Genomic DNA, 21,371 nt, shown 5'->3' with positions numbered 1-21,371 from the left:
GCTGATCTCAAGCGACCGCATCGACAGGGACTAAACATTGGCGCATGACCTCCTTTCTTTTTCTCAATCCCGCCACGTCTCCTCAGTGGTTTCTGTCCCATGAATGTCTTGGCATAGGCGCTTATGAAGATTTATGGCGTAAGAATAGCTTCCTTTCCCCCGCTCCCGTATACCTTTCGGGTCACGTAGACAGTACATGGACTAACGAAAACAGAGAACTGAACGCCGATGAGTCATGTGGAGCCGATATGGGGTTTTAGCGCTGACAATGCTTTTGAGGAGTTATATGCTTAGTGAGGTGATTTTAACGTTCGGAAGCGGATCAGTTGAGTTACGTAGGTGCACCATTGATGGTTCCGCGCGAACGTCGACCGACTTATATTTACTAGTTCACGACGCTTGATTTGTGTAACGGCCGACATTTTCTGTATGAGTAGCGTCCGCGCGAAAGTAGCTGTTTCCGAAAGAAAACATGCACTCTGATCTCAACCTTCAGAGTAATTCTCTTTACTACGTTTTCATAACGAACGGTTAAATTCACCTGTAGTCCATCAAACTCCTAAACCTCTTCGTTCTCTCTGTTACAGGTTCGAGCAGCGGTGTCAGCCTCGGCAGCCAAGTTTCCCATCGAGAGGCTGGCTGCATCGTTTTAGAGAACTTTTTATTAAAAAAAAAAGCAAAATGAGCTGCCCACATCACTCACACAGCCTGTCTCAATAGCCATGTAGTTGACTGGATCACGAAGAAATCGGGCCTTTTCTATGTGCTCCTTGTTCGCTACCTTTACGAACATTTGCTCTCGACATGTAGATTGTATCCTACACAGGCAGGCTACCCGCCTGGATCGCAAGGGGTGGTGGCGCTGAGTGAATTCGGGTATCCTCGAGATATTTCTCAAGTTCGGCCTTTTAGGATATCAGGTTAAACTGAGCCGAATGTGGAATGTTGCAACACACCATTATGGCCATATGGATGAGGATTGTCTAGCCTTCTGCGCTTCCTCCGAGTGGTGAGGGCTGCCGTGGAGTGACAACGGGCCCAATTTTCAACAACAGCAGAAAACTACACGCGCCTGAATCAAAGATCTGTGGATACATAAATGCTTCAGTTCTACGATGAGCGAAAAAGTTCGCTTTAGCTAAATTGGCGAAATCGAAGCATGTGGGCGATCACGTCGCGTTTCATTGCTCTTTCGGTTCGAGGCCAGGGACCATGCAGTGATCGCAGAAATCACCTTAGTGGCAGCGCACTATAAGATTTGGGCCCGCTCGACGTGTCTTAAAAACTTGGCCAATGCGACAGTGGTGTATTTTAGATCCATTGCACTCGGATGGAAGGCAACTACATGCTGTACACAGCACAAGACAGTGGTATTTAAACACTCACCGTGATGGGATCTGGCAGCGAAAATAAGATACATGCGTGGCGACACTGTCACCAAAGCCGAGCGGGCAGAGACCGTGACCGATCCGAACAGGGATCTCGACGGGTGCTGGTCTATGTTTAAGCGATAAAAAACTAAGCGGTTATCTCATTTTCACGTTTGAGGTATTTGGCTTACATAAAAGAAATGTGGTTATGCCACATTACCGTTTTTATTCTCATACGAGATAAGCATCTAGCTGTCTCACAAAAGGGTGCGTAAACTAAAAAAAAAAAAAAAAACACTGCCGCACAGAATATTAATATGGTTTTGAGCTCTATGCAAGCTGCGTCTGTTTAGAAGAATGTTGTCAAATTTAATTGTTATATCTCCTTTTATTACAAGTAGGATACACTCTGCAGTTAGGTTCAGTCTCGCCCCACTTTAAATGCGCTTTCGAGTAGCCTGTAGGGCACGTTCAGCAAAACGTATCAGCCAAGCAACAGGCTGAAATTCAATTTGAACGCCTTCGCGTTCAAGACAAGGTATAGCGGTTCAGCCTATCGTAAGACCTGTCGAAGGTGTGGCTCACCCTGGCCTGACCTACGAAAGAAGCTTTAGTTTAGCGCTACCGCTTACCGCTACCGTCAGCCGCTACCGCGCGATAGTCAGTACGTATGCGCAGATCACCGCGAGGGTGATAGATGGCGCCACGTCCTGTCAAATTCAGGCGGAGTCCGCACGCAGTGTACCAATCAGAGCCTGCTGTACTGACGGCATGCGGTAGCGGTAGACGGCCGCGGTAAACTAAAAGACTCTATTCTTTCCGACGGTTGCCGCCGGGACCCCAGCGGTGGATGAGCGGTGGAGTGCCCTATACCGGGGCTAATGTTCGCGTGGTGGTGGTGACAAACTTTATGAATGTTGGGAACCTTAAGTGAATACATCCTAATGACGGGTCGGCTCTTGGCTGCGTGTTGTGGCAGGAAGCTGGAGCTTCCCAGCGACACACAAAGCCCAGTCCGTCAGCCGTGTTTGAACGGCCGGGTCAGAGCTGGACACCGCAGCCTCCCATCGCTCGAGGTCGGAGAGTTGCCAAGTAGCTGGAGGGTGGAATTCCGGCCATTTGATCATGATGTGTTCAAAATCAGCTTTTGGTGCCCCACACAGGGTGCACTGCGGCGAGAACAGTTCTGGATGGATCAAAGCTAAGAAAGCAGGGGATGGGAATGTACGGGACTGAAGCTGGTACCACGTCACCTGTTGTAACTTAGTCAGAGATTTATGAGGCGGAGGGTAGATGGTTCGTTGATCACGGTAGTGGAGAGAGATTTCGTGATAGGATACCATGCGCTCGCGAGCATCTTCCCAGGCGGTGGCAGTCCCTGCTCGGCTGACGTATCCTCGAGCAAGAGTGAGCTGCTTCGTTGCCTGGGTGACCCGTGTGAGCGGGCACCCATATTAATTGAATAGGGTGTTCAGGTGGTGGGACGGAGGCAAGGAACCGGAAGGCTGGGCCAGAGATTCGACCGCGAGCGAAGTTCCGTACGGCGAATTTAGAGTCGCTAAAGATGGTGGTGGCTCGGGTAGCAGCTATGGCGAGGGCAACCGCCGCCTCCTCCGCCATCAGGGAAGTGGAGGCAAACGTTGTACCGGCCGCGACCAGTTGCAAAGAGTTGGAGACAGCGCTGAGGGCGAACGCAGGGCGGAAGGGGTATGAGGCAGCGTCTACGTAAACGGTCTCTGGCTCGAAGCCATAGTGTTTGTGAAGAGCTTCTGCGCGTGCCTTGCGGCGAGCGACATGGTGCTCTGGGTGCATATTCTTTGGCAGGGGCTGCACCTTAAGAGCGCGGTGTATCGCAGTGGGAAGTGTATGTTGTGTAGAGCAGTGACCGGGAGGTGAGAGATGGATGCGAGCAAGGATGTTCCGGCCGGTGAGGGTAGATGATAGTCGCTCCAACTGGGATGAGCGGTGGGCTTCCGTGAGCTCAGCCAGGGAGTTATGGATGCCCATGTGAAGAAGGCGTTCATTGGAGGTGTAGCGGGGTAAGTTGAGGGCGGCCTTGTACGCCTGTCGGATAAGGGCGTTAATCTTGTCTTTCTCCGCCCGCGTGAGGAAGAGGTAGGGGAGCGAGTACACAACACGGCTCAGGACAAATGCCTGTACCAGGTGTCTGAGGTCATGCTCGCGCATGCCATGATGGCGGTTGGCTATGCGGCGAATGAGGCGGATTGTTTGATGAACCATCACCATCAGCTTAGTGATGGTTGTGGTGTTCTTGCCATTGTTTTGTATAGGGATACCAAGAATCCGGATTTTGTCCACTTCTGGTATCCGGGTGTTGTCAACTGTCAAGAAGATGGAGGGGAGGAGGGCCTTTGTCTGTATGACACCTAGTAGGCCGGTGTATGTGAAGCTCCGATTTGGTAGAGGAACAAGCCAAGCCGACGTTTGCGGCAAAATATACTACAATGCCTGCTCCGGCCTGTAATGTATTTTCCATGGCGCTAATGTTACCAGTTGTGGTCCACAGTGTAATATCATCGGCGTATAAGGAGTGGGCAGGACATGGATTTGGTTGAGGGCGTGTGCCATGGGGATAAGGGTAATATTAAAAAGCAGCGGAGAGAGGACAGAACCCTGTGGGGTGCCAATGCTACCGAGCTTGAAAGATGGAGATGAGAGCGAGCCGATGGTGATTTCTGCTGTGCGGTGACTAAGAAAGGCGGATATGTACTGGTGGACACGCGAGCCGACTTGGAGCGATGAAAGAGCATCTAAAATGGCTGCGTGACGGACATTATCAAAGGCCTTTGTGCGATCTTGGGCAAGAATTGCTCGGGTGCGCTTTGCATGGCGGGGGTGAAGGACATCTTTTGACACCGACAGCAGCCTTTAAGGTGAAAACCTTCCTAGGCTCATGGGCTGAGGAAATGTCCGCGCAGGCCACTAGGCCATGCCGGGCTCCTGAATATCCGATACTAATTCTCTGTCTAGGGTGAGGATAATAGTAGCGACCACAACGACGATGCGGTCAGTGACAATGATAATGATGATGGTAGAGATTACAATGACGGTGCATTTAGTTGATAATAATAATAGTGATAGTGATGATAATGATTATAATAGCAGGGATGACAGTTAGTGAAAACAGTACTGTAAAGTGGCTTTCGCCATTTTCGCTCTTAAGCAGACTTAAAGGGCCACTGACCAGGGTAAGGCACTTTAAAGAAATAAGCCGAAAGCTTGAATCAGCTATCGGAGATAGTTTCTGTAAAATGCTACAGCGATGCTCGTGCCGGAAAACAGCAAAAATAGAAATCTAAGCTCCCCTTCGAAAGCCAGTTTCCCTGCTCTCTACCCTGGATCCCGAATTGTGTCATCAATACTCAGGACTTATTCAGGACGGCACCCACTGGTCACTCTCATGACGGGTGAAGGGTGATCGGCGAGCACTGATCGTGTGAGCCGCTCGCTGCGTCTCTCTCTCGCCCGTTTCGATGTCGCGTACGTGGCTTCCCTGCTCCGAGGCTGTGTGCTGCGCTGTTCCTGTACAGACACCACGCCTCCCGCTAAACGCGGAGGAGGACGGAAGGGGAATTTGGCTTGCAGATCGAGGTATGGCGGAGGCTAGATGGTCAGGTCGGAGAAGACCCCCCCCCCCCCACACACACACACACACAAACACACACTGAGAAAACGGGAGGAGAAAGACGCAACACAGTCGGTTGATTGCAATAGCTATAACAGCGCTACTAATTGCTCTTCAAAAAATGTTTGCTGCTTTTCGTTTACGGTGCGAAGCCTCGTAGTCACCAGGGAAGAAAATATTGCGACCAGAGGGTCTACCTCCAGTGTGTGCGCGTGTGTGTGCGTGCGCACACACACGCGCACGCACGCGCGCAGCAATGGAGTCGAGTACCGGTATACTGGAACCAACTCGTGCACCGGAGTTCAATAGCCAAGCTAGGGAAGCCAAACGTTTTAGCCACTGGCCACCGAAATGAGTGCTTTCGCTCGTTATACCAGGTTTAAGTAGGGTTGAAGCTCCACGGTCCGCCATTTGACGCGGCGGCTCTCAGACGGCGCCATGTGGAGGCGTAAACCCGTGGCCTCCGGGATTAAGCGAGCCACTGCACCGTATAGATCGAGGAGGACGGGGTTCAACCATCGCCAATTAACTCGGCAGCTCCCAGATAGCGCCACATGTACAGCTGAAACTGCAGCGCATTGGGCTGATAGCCACAGAGAGTTTTTATCTGGCAAGCATCGTGTGAAACGCGACAGTTACAACGAGTTAAAACAAGTAACACGAAAGAGGCCCGTGCTTTCACACTAAAATTGGTTTAGCTAAGATAGCTCTTGTCCATTTTTCACATTGTGCACACTGTTGTGGCACCCCAGATCACAATAACAACGTCTTCCTGCTTTCCAAAGAGTCGAAGGAACACACGTCTGCAAAAGTTTCAAATATATTGCGTGCGATGCACGTTTCGCACGTCTAGACGCGTCGCCGCGCCTGCCTGAACTCATCCGCCGGCTCCTTACAATTTCGCCTCACGCCGATCTGGTGCTTTTGCACCTCGTGATTAGAGGTTGGGAATCCGCAATCACTTTTTCTAGTTTCATCGAGTACTTATTATGGCAGTGGTTCGTTCTCAGTTGGCGTGTGCTTTGGCTTGGTTTGTGGGGTTAGCATTCAAAAGCCACTCAGGCTATGAGAGACGCCGTAGTAGAGGGTTCCAAAAATTTCTACCACATGGATTTTTACGTGCATTTACATGTCGCACAGCCCACGGACCCCTTGCTTTTCGCCTCCATCGAAAAACGGCCGCCGCGGCCAAGATTCGATTCCTCATCCTTGGGCGCAGAAGTCGAGCGCCGTAACCACTGCACCACCGCGATGGGGCTTTGAAGAATACTTCGAGAAAGTATGCGACGACGTTTCGAAGCTATATTTTTGAAACGGCACTTTATATGTGTGCTGTGATGTCGGACACACACATAAAAGGTATTGTCAGTTAGTTGTTTCTCCAAATCTTATAATTAAGTTTCTCTCGGAGTCAACATACTGCCGCTTATCCTACGCATGTTCGTTTAAACTGGACAGCCTATTATTCTCTGCCTGAAAATTAGCTCTCAAGCAATGTAACCAATGAAAGCTAACTGCGCACCGTTGCCGACTACGGCGCAGACGATAAACCGGCGGCTTTCGCCGTCTGCGCGCTATCCCCCCCCCCCCCCCCCCCCCCCCGCTTCTAAACGTAACGGGGTTTCAGCCGGTTAGTGGCACGGCTAAGCTTTTCGAGGCATAAACTTGACTAAAATCTTACATCTTTCTGAATTGAGATGCGCCCACCACAACAGCAAGCGTGTGACTGATCATGGGAGTCAATGGGGCCGTCTGGCACAGCAGGTTGGTGACAAATATTACGTGGCAAAGCAAACAAACAGGTTATCGCACTTGCTTGTGTGCCGCCAAACAGGACACGTCAAGACAAGGTAGCATTTTGCAGTTGTTTTAAGAATGCAAGAAACATGTCGGTGATGAAAGTTACGCGAAAAGAATTCAAGAACTTACTCCTGGTGGCTATCCAACGGGTTGAGCAGTTTTTTTTTGTTCGCTTGTCATTAAATTTAATTACTGCTTTTCATGTCGATTGCACAGCATTATAGGCTGCCTGGTTTCAACCGCGTTATTATTGAGCCAGGTAAGCGCTTGTGGGAGTATGTCGGACTGCAAGAGAAGCCTGTACTAAATTGGTCAAACATGAGCTGTTGGAGAACGCCTGTTCAGGCTGAGTCCCACATTCCAACATACACATTTCAGGCTGTCTTTTTTTTTTTTTAACTGTCATTACTACACCGTGAAACGAGAAAAAAATCAATGTATTACTTATGTGGGTCGCGCTTCCATCCGATGTCGTGGCTCCAGGGCTGGCACGTCGCTTTTGAAATACCATCGGATACTTTTGAAATCAGGGTGTACTAGACTTTTCTTAACTAAGGGAAAACGCCATAGGTCCGCTGTGAAGTCATAAAAATACTTTTACGTGTTAGTATTGGACGCCATTCCGCTCTGGACTCAGAAGTGGCCACTGGTGACACGCACGTCATTTCGAAGTTAGGTGTACACGGAGCGTGACTGCTTCTTTTTGGCAGATGAGCGAAGTGGAGTCCGCTGTGCGCCCACAAGGCTGCTCAACGTAAAGTAGACCCTCGGCATCAATATAGATAATTAGATGGCAGCATCCAACAAATATCTCAGGTGATTGGACGCAATAGGCATGAAGAATTAATCGATAACCTCTTTAAGGTAATTGGAGCCTTCCTTGTGAGTCTTTGTTTCGAGATGTACAGTACGCTAACCTTTCTACTTTCCAGTTTCGTAGCTGTAAATCGTTGCAAATGTGTTACTCTCATCTCCACTCTGGCCTGCCGGGATGGCGCTGTGGTTAGCGCGTTCAATTACTGTGGCCAAGGATGCGGGATCGAATCCCGGCCACGGCGGCCGGCTTTCGATGGAGGCGAAAAGCAAGGCGCCCGTGTGCTGTGGAATGTCGGTACACATTAAAGACCTCCGGGTGGTGGAAATTATCCGGAGCCCTCCACTATAGCGTCTCTCATAGCCCGAGTCGCTTTGAGACGTTAAACCATGTAAACCATATCATACCTAACCACACCATTTCATCTCCTCCCAAATAACTTCCCTCATCACCCGCGTTGGTGCTGGGAAACCAGCATGCGATCCTTATCCACAATAGTACCGGAACACTACGCTATATCCTAAGACGGAAGAATACTTCCCATTCGGTGAATATTCCATGCACCAAACATACTCCTTTTGGTCAACGCTTGTCACGAACATGCTTGTATGGCCGTTCTCTAACCGGCCACAGCGTATGAGTCAATCGTGCAGTGCAGCCACTTTGGGGTCTTTGGACTACGTTGAAATGTGAGCAATAGCTTGTATAAATGCAACTTGCGTTTATATATGCCCTTTCTTTTTGTGTACGTGAAGAGGGGAGGGAGCTGACGCAGCGCTGCGATGACCATTTGAGCACAGTGAAAGCGCTGCGTCGGTTCCCCAGCCTAGGTACGCACAAAGAAAGAGAAGAAATAAACGTTAGCTGCATTTGCCCGTCGCTCACATAGCGGCTCATTCCTGTGAGAGAAGCGAAGTCCGTAACAGTGCGGCCAAAAATTATGTGGAACAATCAGAAAGAAGAAAACTACCCAGAGCGACTGCAAATTTCTAATCTCTGAAGCTGCGCTTTGGGGTAGTTGGTGCTATATCGCGAGGACAGCGTGGGAAAGATAGGACACAATGAGATATTTACGAGCGCTGATTTACGTGCCTTCCACTCCGTGTCGTCTCACACGCGATATAACATTCCGTTATTAGCCTGTTCCCGATGCATGATTTCCATGCATGGGGATTTCCATGCATGTGAACATGCATAATTCCATGCATGATTTCTGCCGCCACGACGCAAAAACAGGTTTCGTCTGTCCACGGCGGTTAGAGCGCAGAGCGACACGGTTCCAAATCGCTGGAAAATTTTCACCACGTGACTTTCCGTTTGTCGTTTGCATGTGAACCAGCTAATATAAGCCTGGAGTCAGACTGACCATTCGCGGCGCTTGTGTTGCTCCGCCAGTTAAGCGTATCCCGTAACTTGGCCGTCCAGGTGAGTAAGCGCACCTCATGTCGTCAGCGATGCCACGAATATATGAATTTATCCTCCGGTAAACGCACGATATTCTACGACTCTGCTGCAAATTAACGCCCCCCAGAACTGCTGCCAGACGTGACCTTACTGCCTCGCCGACATATTACATATTATTAGGCCTTGAAAGCCTATGCTCATAGTCGCAGTGATCCATGCAATCTGAGGAAAATGCGTTCCCTCATTTCACCGCACCTTCTTTCGTTGCGGCGGCTGGCGGTTTTTGTAAATACGCGCGCCTGGAAAACTTTACACGCATCTGGTGCAGGAATTTTGACGGTGCGCAAACGTAAGCTCCGTGGCTCCTATAGTCTGGCGGCACTCTCTTGGCTGCTCAAGAACGCCCACGCCTCCTTTCGTCACGGGGGCGCAAAGTAAGCAGCTCGCTCAAGTGCTGAGACAGCTGGCGGTCTCACGCCTCCACCGGTGAAATTTGCGTAATCGGGACGTTTCCTGAGCCACTGAAGTGCGCGTAAGAGTTTAGCAACGGTGCAAGAGGAGCGGAACTAAGCCGCGCGGACACGAGTGCGCCCTTCCCGCGGAACAGCCGCATTTCGTTCTGTCGCGCCGCGTCTTTCTTTTCCTGCCGCCGCGCACTTGCGCTACGACTCCGGCGCGCGTGCAACAGGTGACGTCTGCGGACGATTTGTGCCCTATCGCACTCGAAAGTACAGAAATCGCTACAAAATGCGGGGACGGAAAGTGAGAAGGCATTTGCGCAACTGCAAACACCTTTCACTCGGTGCTCTCGTCAGAAGTTCCCCTGTCCCTAGCTTTTTTTTTTTTTCTTTTATAAAGTAGCCTGATTAGTAGTCGCGTCCCTCTATCTTCATACTAAGGCGGATGTAGTAGGTTGACTCATATCCGGAAATTTTGAGCAGGGTATTCTTCATTAGTTATCAAGAACTGCTTGGGCACAAACGAAGAAGACGACGGTTGCTGGCTCAGTCTCCGGCTGGCAGGATGGGTTTGCTTGCCCCTGTACGCGATCGGCGAGTGAAGAAATGCCGGTGAACAAATCGATGAATGAAATGAAGATATGTTTGCAGACCGCATAAATAACTTTTTTTTCTTTTTTTCAGAACAGTATAAATTATTGTTAGTAGCCACAGAGCCAGATTATGCGGAGATCGTGTTGTATCCTGTTTGGTTTGCAGAACCGCTAATTACTCTGTAGTCCTACAGGCAGGCTTTAGCTGCTGCTCTTACTATACAATTCTTTTGAATTTCCTCCCTTCTTCCTGGTGAAGGTTTTTTATTAGTGACAGAGATGACGCTTTTTCTCTTAGTCCTCTGGAACGGACCAATGATTTGGTTTTATTCCCAGTACCTTTACTCGACGCTTTGAATCGGATTGTTGATCTTCTTTGTTAAAATACTCCATACAATTAGCTGCTTTTACTCACCGAGAGCAGGCCGCCGCTCTGTTTGGAATATATTTTATGCAGTCCTAACTCTCACACTGTCTCACTGCGCTAAGAAACTTTTCTTGACGGGGATCTCTGAAAGCAGGACAACACTTGATGGCATCGCCACTACTTGAGGTTCTCTGGGACTTTCTTCTCGTCTACACAGCGAATATCGGCAATCGATATGTTCACTTCGCACGTTCAGATTATCATGTGCAGCGATAAAAGAAGGATGGAGCGTTGGAGCAAGCAATCAAACCAAATATTTACGCCTTATGCTGTACAGAACAGCAAAATGTCTCACTCGTCCCACGTGCAGTCTGCTAGTAAAACATTCCTTAAAAAGAAAACAAAAACCAAATAACGCGAGGATAAACATGCCTAAACGTTACCGAAGGTAAGACTAATAACCATTTGTAATGAATACAGACTTGCATTAGTGAAGGACGCTTGGTCAGCTGAGCTCTTCAGCAGATATGAGAGCAATTAAATTACTGTAGTTTATTTCTTTCTTGCGGTAATGTGTAAGGTAATGAAATACTTTTTTGGTTTCGTAATGTAGTAAAGTAATGAATTACTTTCTTGCTGTAATTTCACAGAAATATTTAATTGCTTTCGAAATTACTTTTACTAAAGTGCACCGCCTCTCTTTCAATAGATAACAAAGCAGAGTGCCACGAAAGCAGGAACGACGTGCAGAAAGCCGAAGCAACGTAACGGATCAACTCTGCATCTGAGACCTCTTGTGTAGCAGGGTCACCATTCTCCAAGCAGCAGGATGCGAGGCGTCAAGGGAATGCCGAAGGGACACGTGATGTAAGAAGGCCGGGTGAGCGCGACGCAGTGGCCCTACCTGTTTCGTCGGTTAGGACACAGTGGGCGCCTGGTTACACTCGTCACCACGGGGTGAGATATGCTTGGGGTGGGGGAGACAGGCAGAAGGGCCCATATGGTATGAGCATTATTTAGCGCAAGGTGCTGAGCTCGACTCTTGGGACTAAGGAAGCAATAAATAAGCTAGCTTTTTCAGGCCCTTCAAATGGCGGAGACAGCTTCGAGCCAGCAAACGCTGGGTTCGCCGCTCATTTCACGACCGTCCGACCATGCTTATGTTTTTTTTTTGTGTGTGTGTGGTTGTCTTATTTTGGTAATGGCATGTGCTGTAGGAAAGAGGGAGGGAATAGCTCTCTGGGATGGAATTTGGAGGAGAGACGGAATAATGTGTGTGCTTCGCGTCCGGAGAACAAGCTATTGTTTGTTTACTAGCTTTACTTAGTTTTCGCATGAATGAAAGCTTGAAGTGATTTAAAAGTAATTGAGTTTCTCAGTACAAGTAATTGTAATGTAATTTTATTATTTTCGGGAGGAGTAATGAGTAATATAATATAATTACATTGCTGCGAGTTTCAGCAAAGTAATTAGTAATGTAATTTAATTACTTTTCAAAATTAATTTTGTCATGTATGCTCCTCTTAAACAAATAACTGAAACTGCAGAAGTTCACGCCTTGTTTTACCACATTTCCTTTCATCAAAGCTAATGTCGCATTTTTCATTCATCATCATCATCATCATCAGCCTGACTGTACCCACTGCAGGGCGAAGGCCTCTCTCATATTTCTCCACTTAACCCGGTTCTGTGCTAGCTGCATCCACTTGACCCCTGCGAACTTCTTAAACTCATCCGCCCACCTAACTTTCTGCCGCCCCCTGCTACGCTTTCCTTCCCTTGAAATCCAGTTTGTTACCTATAAGCGGCCATCGGTTATGCTCTCTTCGCCCTACATGTCCTGCCCATGCCCATTTCTTCTTAATTTCCACTAGAATGTTGGTAATTTGAGTTATTTCTCTGACCTACTCTGCACGCTTCCTATCTCTTATTGTTACCCCTACCATTTTTCGTTCCATAGCCCTCTGGGTTGTCCTCAACTTAAGTAGAACTCTCTTGGTTAGCCTCCACGTTTCAGCACCATAGGTGAGTACAGGTAAGATGCAACTGTTGTATACTTTCCTCTTGAGCGATACCGGTAACCTGCTAGTCATAATCTGCGAGTGGTTGCCAAATGCGCTCCATCCCAATCTTATTCTTCTTGTTATTTCCTTTTCATGGTCCGGATCTGCGGTTACTACCTGTCCTAAGTAGACATATTCGCCTACTACTTTCAGTACTTCGCTACCTAATGTAAACTGTTGTTCCTTCCCGAGGCTGTTGAACATTATCTTAGTCTTCTGCATATTGATTTTCAAGCCTACCTTTCTACTTTTCCTGTCTAGGTCATCAATCATTATTTGCAGTTCATCCCCCGAGTTGCTAAGCAAGGCAATGTCATCAGCACTGAGGTATTCTGAGGTATTCTCCATCTACCCTTATCCCTAACTGCTCCCATTCCAAGTCTCTGAATAATTCCTCTAAGCAAGCTGTGAATAGTACTGGGGAGATTGTGTCTCCTTGCCTAACTCCTTTCTTTACGAGAATTTTGTTACTTTCTTTATGCAGAACTGTGGTTGCTGTGCAGCCACTATATATATCTTCCAGCACTTTCATGTACGGGTCGTCTACCCCCTGATTTCGCAATGCCTGCATCAACGCTGATGCATCACCGCGATTTTTCATTCACTGGTTGGGAAAAGGCTTGAATTTCGTTAGGCTTATGTGGAGTCATAAAGGACATGCGGCTAGTCATGCTCGAAGAAAAAAAAATGCAGTTAATTTCGCGGCATGCTTCTAATTGAAAGCGCTGATCATCAAAATGTTATACTTCGCCCAAAATATAGCGTTCTGCCGCATGTAGCTGAGCTACGGAGTTTTGTTGCACCATAAAATTTACTGCAGCTACGAGCCTCCATAAAATCGGCATAGAGGTGCATGGATCCACACGTGGGCTTGTATTCGAGACCGAACGTGGTTTGCCACGTGCAGAAGTTACCTTTTCGAAGCAACTTCTTGGTTAGGTGTCCTTTAAAACGTGGACCTGGCTTTAGAGGTTCGCATGACCGTAGTGCAAAAAGCATAAAGGACGAAGAAGACAGGCACGCGCGCCACAACCCTTCTTCGCGTTTTTAGCCATTTCCTTAGTATCCACCATTGGTTGCAGAATGTTTCACCTGCCGCGAACGACACTACAGCCAGGAATTAGCAACTGAACTCTATACGTAAAAAGAAAAAAGAAAAAAAAAAAGACGCAGCTTGTTTCTTCTCACTCTAGACGCAGCAGCCTTGTGACTGTGGTGCGCTCCCCATCATCATCGTACAGCAGCGTCTATGATTTCTGCTGCGCAATAGCGTTTAACGGAAAAACCACAGGGTGATATCTAGCTGGACATGGCGCTAACGCAATGTCAGCAGCCGCGAAACAAGCTTGACAAAGAGTCGTGAACGTGTAAAACCGGTTTTAAGGTTCACCTAAATACTACAGCTCTTACCTTAGCTGTCTAAAAAGAAGAAAACAACAACGAATGCTTAGCCAAGAGCAGTGCCCAACTCATTTCGTAGAGCCGGGACGAGGGGCCAAAGACGCGCTGCTCTAATTTCATTTCTGGGGGATCTCCATTTCCTCTCTTGTTTTTCCCTCCTCGCACGAGTCAGCGTGTGGGCCCTCTTCGAAGCGGGTTTCCCGAACGTGCCGAAAAGTGAGCGGCGAGTGCGCGTTGCGGGCGAAACCGACATCGAGCTAGACGAGTCAGCCACGCAGGGAAAGCCGGCGGAATCACCGCCTGCTGCGACTCGCGCAGTTCACGGCGCAAATATTTGGAACAGCAGAACGGCGGCGACTAGGCAGCGAATTTTCTTTCCTGCCTTTTATTTGCCTATTTTCTTTTCTTCCTCTTGGAGGGATGACAGTGTAACGCTCGGCGCGTGCGTGTTTGCACCGTCCGCAGTGAGACGGCGGCGTCACGTCCTTTCACTACGAGGTTCGGGTCAGGCTCCCAGTCAGTGGCGTGCACATATTACAGAACATTTTTTAATTTGTTGATCTGATGTACACTTTTGAAGCTTGGCCTAATATTTTTTCCACAGTGCGCCAGTAAAATGAAAATGTGCAGAGCAGTAATAGGATGTCACGGAAGTCACGGTGACATGTCCGGGTTCAATAAATTCACTAACTGCTAGCTGTTAGATTTCCTTTTTTAAAAATTGGGCTGTTCTGTCGTTAGCCAAACATGGAACCTTGAGATGAAGCTGCATGGACGATTATTGAGAACGGGGAGGCGCTGTGCACACAGGGAGTCAAAAGGGAAGCTATTATAAGGAAGATTCGACTAAAACCGGTGAGTAGAGAAGACACAGAAGGGTAATGTTCCTATAACTATCAGCTATGGAAGGACATTTGCAAACCGTGTACCTCTCCATCCATCGGCTGGAGGGTGGCAGATTCCACCTTGAAAAAATCTGCTGAAGAACACTTTCAACGTCCCCTCCCCCCCTCTCATTTTTCACGGCGTTCATGAGCTGTTATACGAAGCATCTCATGAGGCGTCACGTTGCTGAAGCTCGTCCAGAGCAACTGTTTAAATCGGCCAAGGAAGAAAGATTAAAGAAGCGAGATGGGCGGCGATAAGAGAAAGAAGGGAAATAAGAGGAGTAAATGGAGGGACGCTTTCACCGACAAAGAGTGCGAAAGAAGGGCAAAATAAATAAACAAGATATGGCTAAACTAAGCAAGGGCCTAATTAAAAAGTCGTAGTGAGGTAGCCGCTGCTTCTCGCAGAAGCATACTTACTCTCTCCAGCACGGCGCTCCAAACCCAAACTTCGGCCAAGACGGCAGCTCAAAGGTCTGCTCTCTGCGCGTTGTTTGTGGTGCTGTTATGGCCGATCTATTCGTCAAGAAACCGTTCCAGCACATCCGCGCGTTCGGGTGGTGCCGCTGGAGAGAAAGCCGTGGTTTCTCCGAGAATTCCACAAGCGGGTTGAGCACATCAGCAGAAGGGCGCAGATCATTATCTCCTTATAAAGGGGAAGGGGGCGGGGGGGGGGGGGGGGGGGGGCGTGGGGCTTCTTTTTTTTTCTTGCTTCGTTTTCCTTTTTTCTTCTCTCTGTTGGTGACAGCATACCTCTATTTACTACCCTACATTCCTTCTTCCTCTTAACGCCGCCCACCTAAGTTTTTTCCTGGCCGTTTTGATGAGTGACCTCGGACGGACTTCAGCCACACGACGGCTCAGGGTACACTCCGTAGAAAGGCTCAGGCCGTGAACGACGAACGCAACCACTTCATAAATCAAACAGCCTATTTTTAAAACTGGTGACCGGCTTCCCCTGAAACATCCGGTATAAGCGCGAATAAGTTTGAAAGACGCCGAGCCCCTTCTCCGTGCACTTCATATCTGAACTATAGTTTTTCCGCCGCTGCTCACCAAAATATTCTCGAGAGCGCGAATTAAGAGAAATGTTTTCACCGGTACGTGAACTTAGGGACCATGAACTTATGTCAGTGTGCCTGCGTGTGTCCTTTTCATGCGTTTGAGTGTGACAAAGGGGGAAGTAAGTGTTGGAACCCTGCTTCTATTGGGAGATCGATCCCAATACAACGCTTGACTGAGGGTTTTTGGTTTGTTGTTCACGGGTACAGGTGTGGGCCGAGCTATCTGAGCGGCATTAGACTTACGGCACAGCCCTGGCATATAAAAGCACCTGTCTGATAATGAATCGGCTCCGGAGGGTGTATTTCTTTCTAATTGCAACAATTGTTATTACCCGCAGATCAGTTTGCTATCACTATGTGCGCTTGTTGGCGATATGCGAGGCAGAAGTGACTTGTACAGAAGGACTGGATGTCACTGTTCCGGGTTTGGGCTACCGTTTTGTTGTTGTTCTTTTTATTACTTCGATTCTTCTTGTAATTAATTTTATACTAGAGACCGAATGCCGAAATATATAAAACGTTAGGAGTACGCATAAGGTTCTCTTTAAGAGTAGAGGCGATAGCACCTTTAATATAAAGTTTTTCTCTCGCGAATGTTTCAATTTAATGTTTTTTTATTTCAGCTCCTTTTAATTAGTATGAATGGATTGTCACTGAGTACCCCAAACAGACGTTAGTAAGTCAAGGGCACAATGCTTTCACTGTATAGACCAGAACACAGGAAGGTAAATTCAATGGCGCCATTTTAAATACGCTGTAGCCCCATCTATAGGCGTCGCCGAGAAACGGCGGCTCGGGGCTGCCAATCGAGGCAGCCACACGACAAGACTGTTCTGCACGTCTTGCGATGGCAGCGGTATACACAGCATGCGCAAGTGTAGCGCAGGCGCATTTATAATTGTTGACTCCAAAGCACCAATTCACGGAGTGTATTTCATGTGCATGTATCATAGGTCTTTACCATATTGCTCACCGTTCCTAGTTATTCTGTTTTTGTTTTTCTAGGATGTATTTAAAGGTGTACAGCAGTTATTTCTTATCCACTCCTGTACGAGCCTGTGAAAAAGGGTTTACAGTATTAAACAACAATTCAAATAAATGAATGGTTCGTTGCAAGTGCATGGTGCCTCTGTATGCAAAATTACGGCGGCTGTGACTTCTACATTTCCAATTCGACTTGCACGCCCAACAATAAGTCATGTACTAGCAAACTCCTCGCAGTACGCAATATATTTGACCATCGTGTGGTATCTGGAACAAACAGGCGGCATGCTGCATGTACTAGTAAACACAGTTGCACCGATTCCCTGATGTTTCCGTTTTAGTTTCAGCAGGGCAGGGAGTATAGCGCACCAGATGAGCCAGCTAGGGCAGCGAGGAAGGTTTGTTCGTTTAACAACCACCGCTGACGTAGTATTATCATGATAAGCGACATCATCCAATAACGAAATTCCGCGTGACCGACTATTGCTGCTTATCATAATAATGCCACGCTAGCAATAGTTGTTAAATACGACATTTTGCCGTAGCCCCAGCTGGCTGATCTGGTGCTACTTCCTTCTTCTGGCCTGTTGAAATAAAAACGGAGACATAAGGAAATCAGCGCAAATGCGACATATTTACTCGCATTTGCGGCGCGCCGCCTTTTTATTCCAGATATCACGAGAAGGTAAAATGTATTGCGCACTTCAATGGTTTAGCTAGTACATGGTATGATATTAATGGTAATAGTCACAGCCGTTATATTTTTGTATACAGAGTCTACCGTGCATTTACTCGAACCAATCGCTCCACTCGTGGAACCTGTGCTCGCCTCTGCCATCGTGAGATGTGCAGGTCAGCCTTGCCTTGTGGCTGAAATTCACTTTTGATGATTTTACGAGTACCAAGTCGCGAAAATAAAAAAAGCGTAAAAGTACAAGCACTACGTATATCCGTGGTCGCCTCATTTGGCAGTCCATATAGCCATCGTTTCACTGCGGTGCCTATAGATGGCGAAACACCGCTCTTAAAATGGTGGGTTTAATTTACCGTGCGTATCTTAACCTATATAGGCGCCTCTCTAACAGGCTTAGTATACCACCCATCTTTCTGGCGTATATGCGTTGCGACCCCACGTGGCATGCAGACTTCCTGGGTTTGAACCCCTATGCTAGCAGAGTTATTTATTTCAATTATCTATATTTTCTGATGTACCCACCTTAGAGGAACCACCTGGTGAATTTTGTCCTCATTTGGAGCCTTCTGATGTGCAGCTGGCTTTTACACTCCGTCTTTTAAATCGATTTCTTCGTCGTTTTGCCGTTCCACGGCTGCGTGGGCTTCTAGAGGACTAGTTGTTTCGGCTAGTTTTAACTAGTTCGAACTTTCTCCCCAAATTATTTATAGTGAAATGGCAGGGAAGAAGCGATATGCTAAAGACTTGTTCTCCAGAAAATCCGGCGTCACGACGCTGGGAGCGAAAAATTGCAGGCCTTCCTCTGGTAGCTCGCGGGTGACATGACCCTGCAGTGACACAGGTCGTCTGGTTAGTGTGACGTCAAGAGACCACGTGTCATGGCCGAGACTCACTCGGGCTTCTCACTTCAGATGAAAGGATGTGGTCGGAATCCTTTCCTTCTAGACACTTATGGCGATCTTCACTGGTCGATTGGAACCGGACGCCCGCATCGGAACAGAACGACCTAAAACCCTACAGAGCGAATAAGGCTTGGTAGGTCAGTGGAACATGGACAGCGCACGGCGGAAGTAATACACGCTGCTAACACAGCCAAAAGACTGTGGCGTCCAGCGTGCTCTACCGACATTTCCGAAACCACTAAAAGTAAATGATGCAAAAAAAAAAAAATCCTGAAGCCTCCGGATGTGACGATACTGACGGCTAGAAGTCCTGGCGAGATCCCACTCTGGTCGGCAAATCGAGATAGAGCGCTCCGCTGCGAGAGCAGGTGCTCCAAACGACCAGGGGAAATCGCCATTAGATCCTAAGTTAAGCCCATCGCCCCTAGGCCACGTAGACACATTCGCACGATTTGATTAAGCCGGGGCTTTGCATCAATGTCGGGTGGTACTTCATATAATGTGGTAGCTTGCAGCTGTATGCCGATGAGAAAGTGCAGAATAATGAAGGTTGAAATTAACAGATTAATAATTAAGCGAACAGCAGAGTCCATATGCGGGCAGGAGGGTAAACAAGCGGACCAGGAAAACGGGAATCATTGACGCTGTTCCGTCATACCCTCAAAGGCGGAGCTTAAGTGTCTTCCCAATCAGGTTTGCGTCCTGTCTTTTAGTTTTCGGGAATTTAGGAGGCTGTCGTGAACTAGAATAAATTTATAGGTTCCATGCATCCTATTTAACTTGGCCGCTGCCCAAATGTTAACATAAGAAAAGAAGGGTTTCGCATCAGCGCTTGTGGCAAAAAAACTGCCGTGCATTTTCTTACTCGTCTTTGGAAAGCTAATTGAGCATGTTGCATGCTTTATACTTTTGTTGTTTAATTTAAGCATCTTTTTATAGAAAACGTTTTTTGGAGCAGAATGGTTCCGGGTCTATAGTGTCAAATCAACAAGAGCCAAGTACAGGTTGCATACTAATATTGACCGATGCATTTCCATAATCTCTCAGTATGTGGCGGATTAGGAGGTGCTCTGACTTATACACGATTTTACAAAGGCGTGAGGGGTGCTGCAATATTGGGGAGCTGGGCTGCTCTCGTTGCACAGGAAAGTGTTGACGACTTACCCCCATAACAGCCCAGTCAAACTGGTTTCTCCAAGGGTCGTAAAACGGTGTATATTTAAAGCACGGGGCACGTAAGATATAGTAGCGCTATGATTTATGCGGTTAAGAAACTCGCATTTGCTGAAGTTCTTATTTAGGTGCATTCGTCTCAATGAAACAAAAAGCACGAACCTGTAAAAGTATTTACCTGGTCATCTATCAATAACATGATGCGACATGAACGGAAACAAGTTGCTATAACTTTATTTTCAAAAAGAAACACGCCGGTGACCATTTGTACTTCATATAATGTGGTAGTTTACAGCTGTATGCTAATGCGATCGTGCGGAATAGTAGAGGGCCAGTCTAATATGTCGGCCGAATTCATCGCCCCTGTATTTGTAGCCTTGTACACAGCGGGTGCAACCTTGTCCTTGCGCATTATTCATAAAAAAACATGTTCGCTTCTGTTCGCGTCAACGCGCCATTACACTATCGCGCCAAGGCGATGGTTCTATGGATGGATGGATGGATGGATGGATGGATGGATGGATGGAATATAGGAGCGTCCCCTTTGAAACGGGGTGGTAGCAGTAGCTATCATGCTCATTTTTCTCCCTATATCTTAATTATTGATTTAGAATGGTTAACTAAACCATCATTCTATTTATTAAATTTTGTTCCTACATTACTAACATTATGTCACTGCTCTGCTTTTAAGCCACCAATCTTCCAGTCGTTTTTTGCTAGTTTCCACCGCCGGTTTATTCACCCGGCCACTGTTATCTCTAAACCCCAGAGCTTCAGGAACAGTGATTGCGCCTGCACCAACTTCCGGATGGATACCATTCCATTCGAGTATAATATGGGCAATTGTTTCACTGGAGTTTCCACATACAGCACATGCGTCATCTCCATTGTTAAATTTCTTTTTGTAGCTGCGTGTTCTAAGGCACCCTGATCTAGCTTCAAAAAGTAGGGCACTGCCTCTTGAGTTATCAAAGAAATCTTCCTTCCTGATCTGCATTTTCCACTTTCGGTATAATTCCACACTCTGTTTCTTTTCCATCGAATTTATCAAATTTTTACCTCCTGTGTTTTTTACCTGTTGCTTAATGCTCTTTATTTCTCCGTCCTTGTTACTAGCATACTTACTAGTTAGTTTCCTAGTTCTTTTCCTCCATTGTGAGTCAACGCTTTTTAGGTACAGGTATTTAAATACTTTAGCTGCCCATCTGTTACTGTCCAATTCCCTCAGGCGTTCCTCATATAATATTTTACTCTGAGCTTCCCGCACTTCGAAAGATGCCCAGCCCATATCTCCCTGTACCGCCTCATTTGTAGTTTTGCCGTGGGCACCTAGTGCTAATCGTCCAACGGATCTCTGATTTGTTTCTAATGTCGACTGTACCTCAGATTCTAGGCACAAAACCGCATTCCCGAAAGTAAGTCCGGGCACCATAATTCCTTTCCAAATACCCTTCAAAACCTCATACCTATTGTATCCCCACAATGCCTTATGCTTCATTATCCCGGCATTCCTTCGCCCTTTGGCCTTAAGTGATTGCTCATGCTTTCCGATGTATGCCAATCCTTCGTTTACCCATACCCCCAGATATTTATATTCTGCTACTCTAGGTATTTCAAGGCCTTGTATTTTAAGACCCTGATCAGTTGAGCCATTGAAAATCATCAGTCCCGACTTAACTGCGCTGAAACTGAAGCCTAGAGCGTCCCCTTCCTCTCCGCAATACTTAACTACAGTTTGCAATTCTTCCAGA

Source organism: Amblyomma maculatum, unplaced genomic scaffold (assembly GCF_055883805.1).
Source record: "Amblyomma maculatum isolate TAMU_Amacu unplaced genomic scaffold, ASM5588380v1 scaffold_13, whole genome shotgun sequence".
NCBI classification, from domain to species: domain Eukaryota; kingdom Metazoa; phylum Arthropoda; class Arachnida; order Ixodida; family Ixodidae; genus Amblyomma; species Amblyomma maculatum.
The sequence above is the reverse complement of the archived record's forward strand: the minus strand, read 5'-3'. Positions refer to the sequence as shown.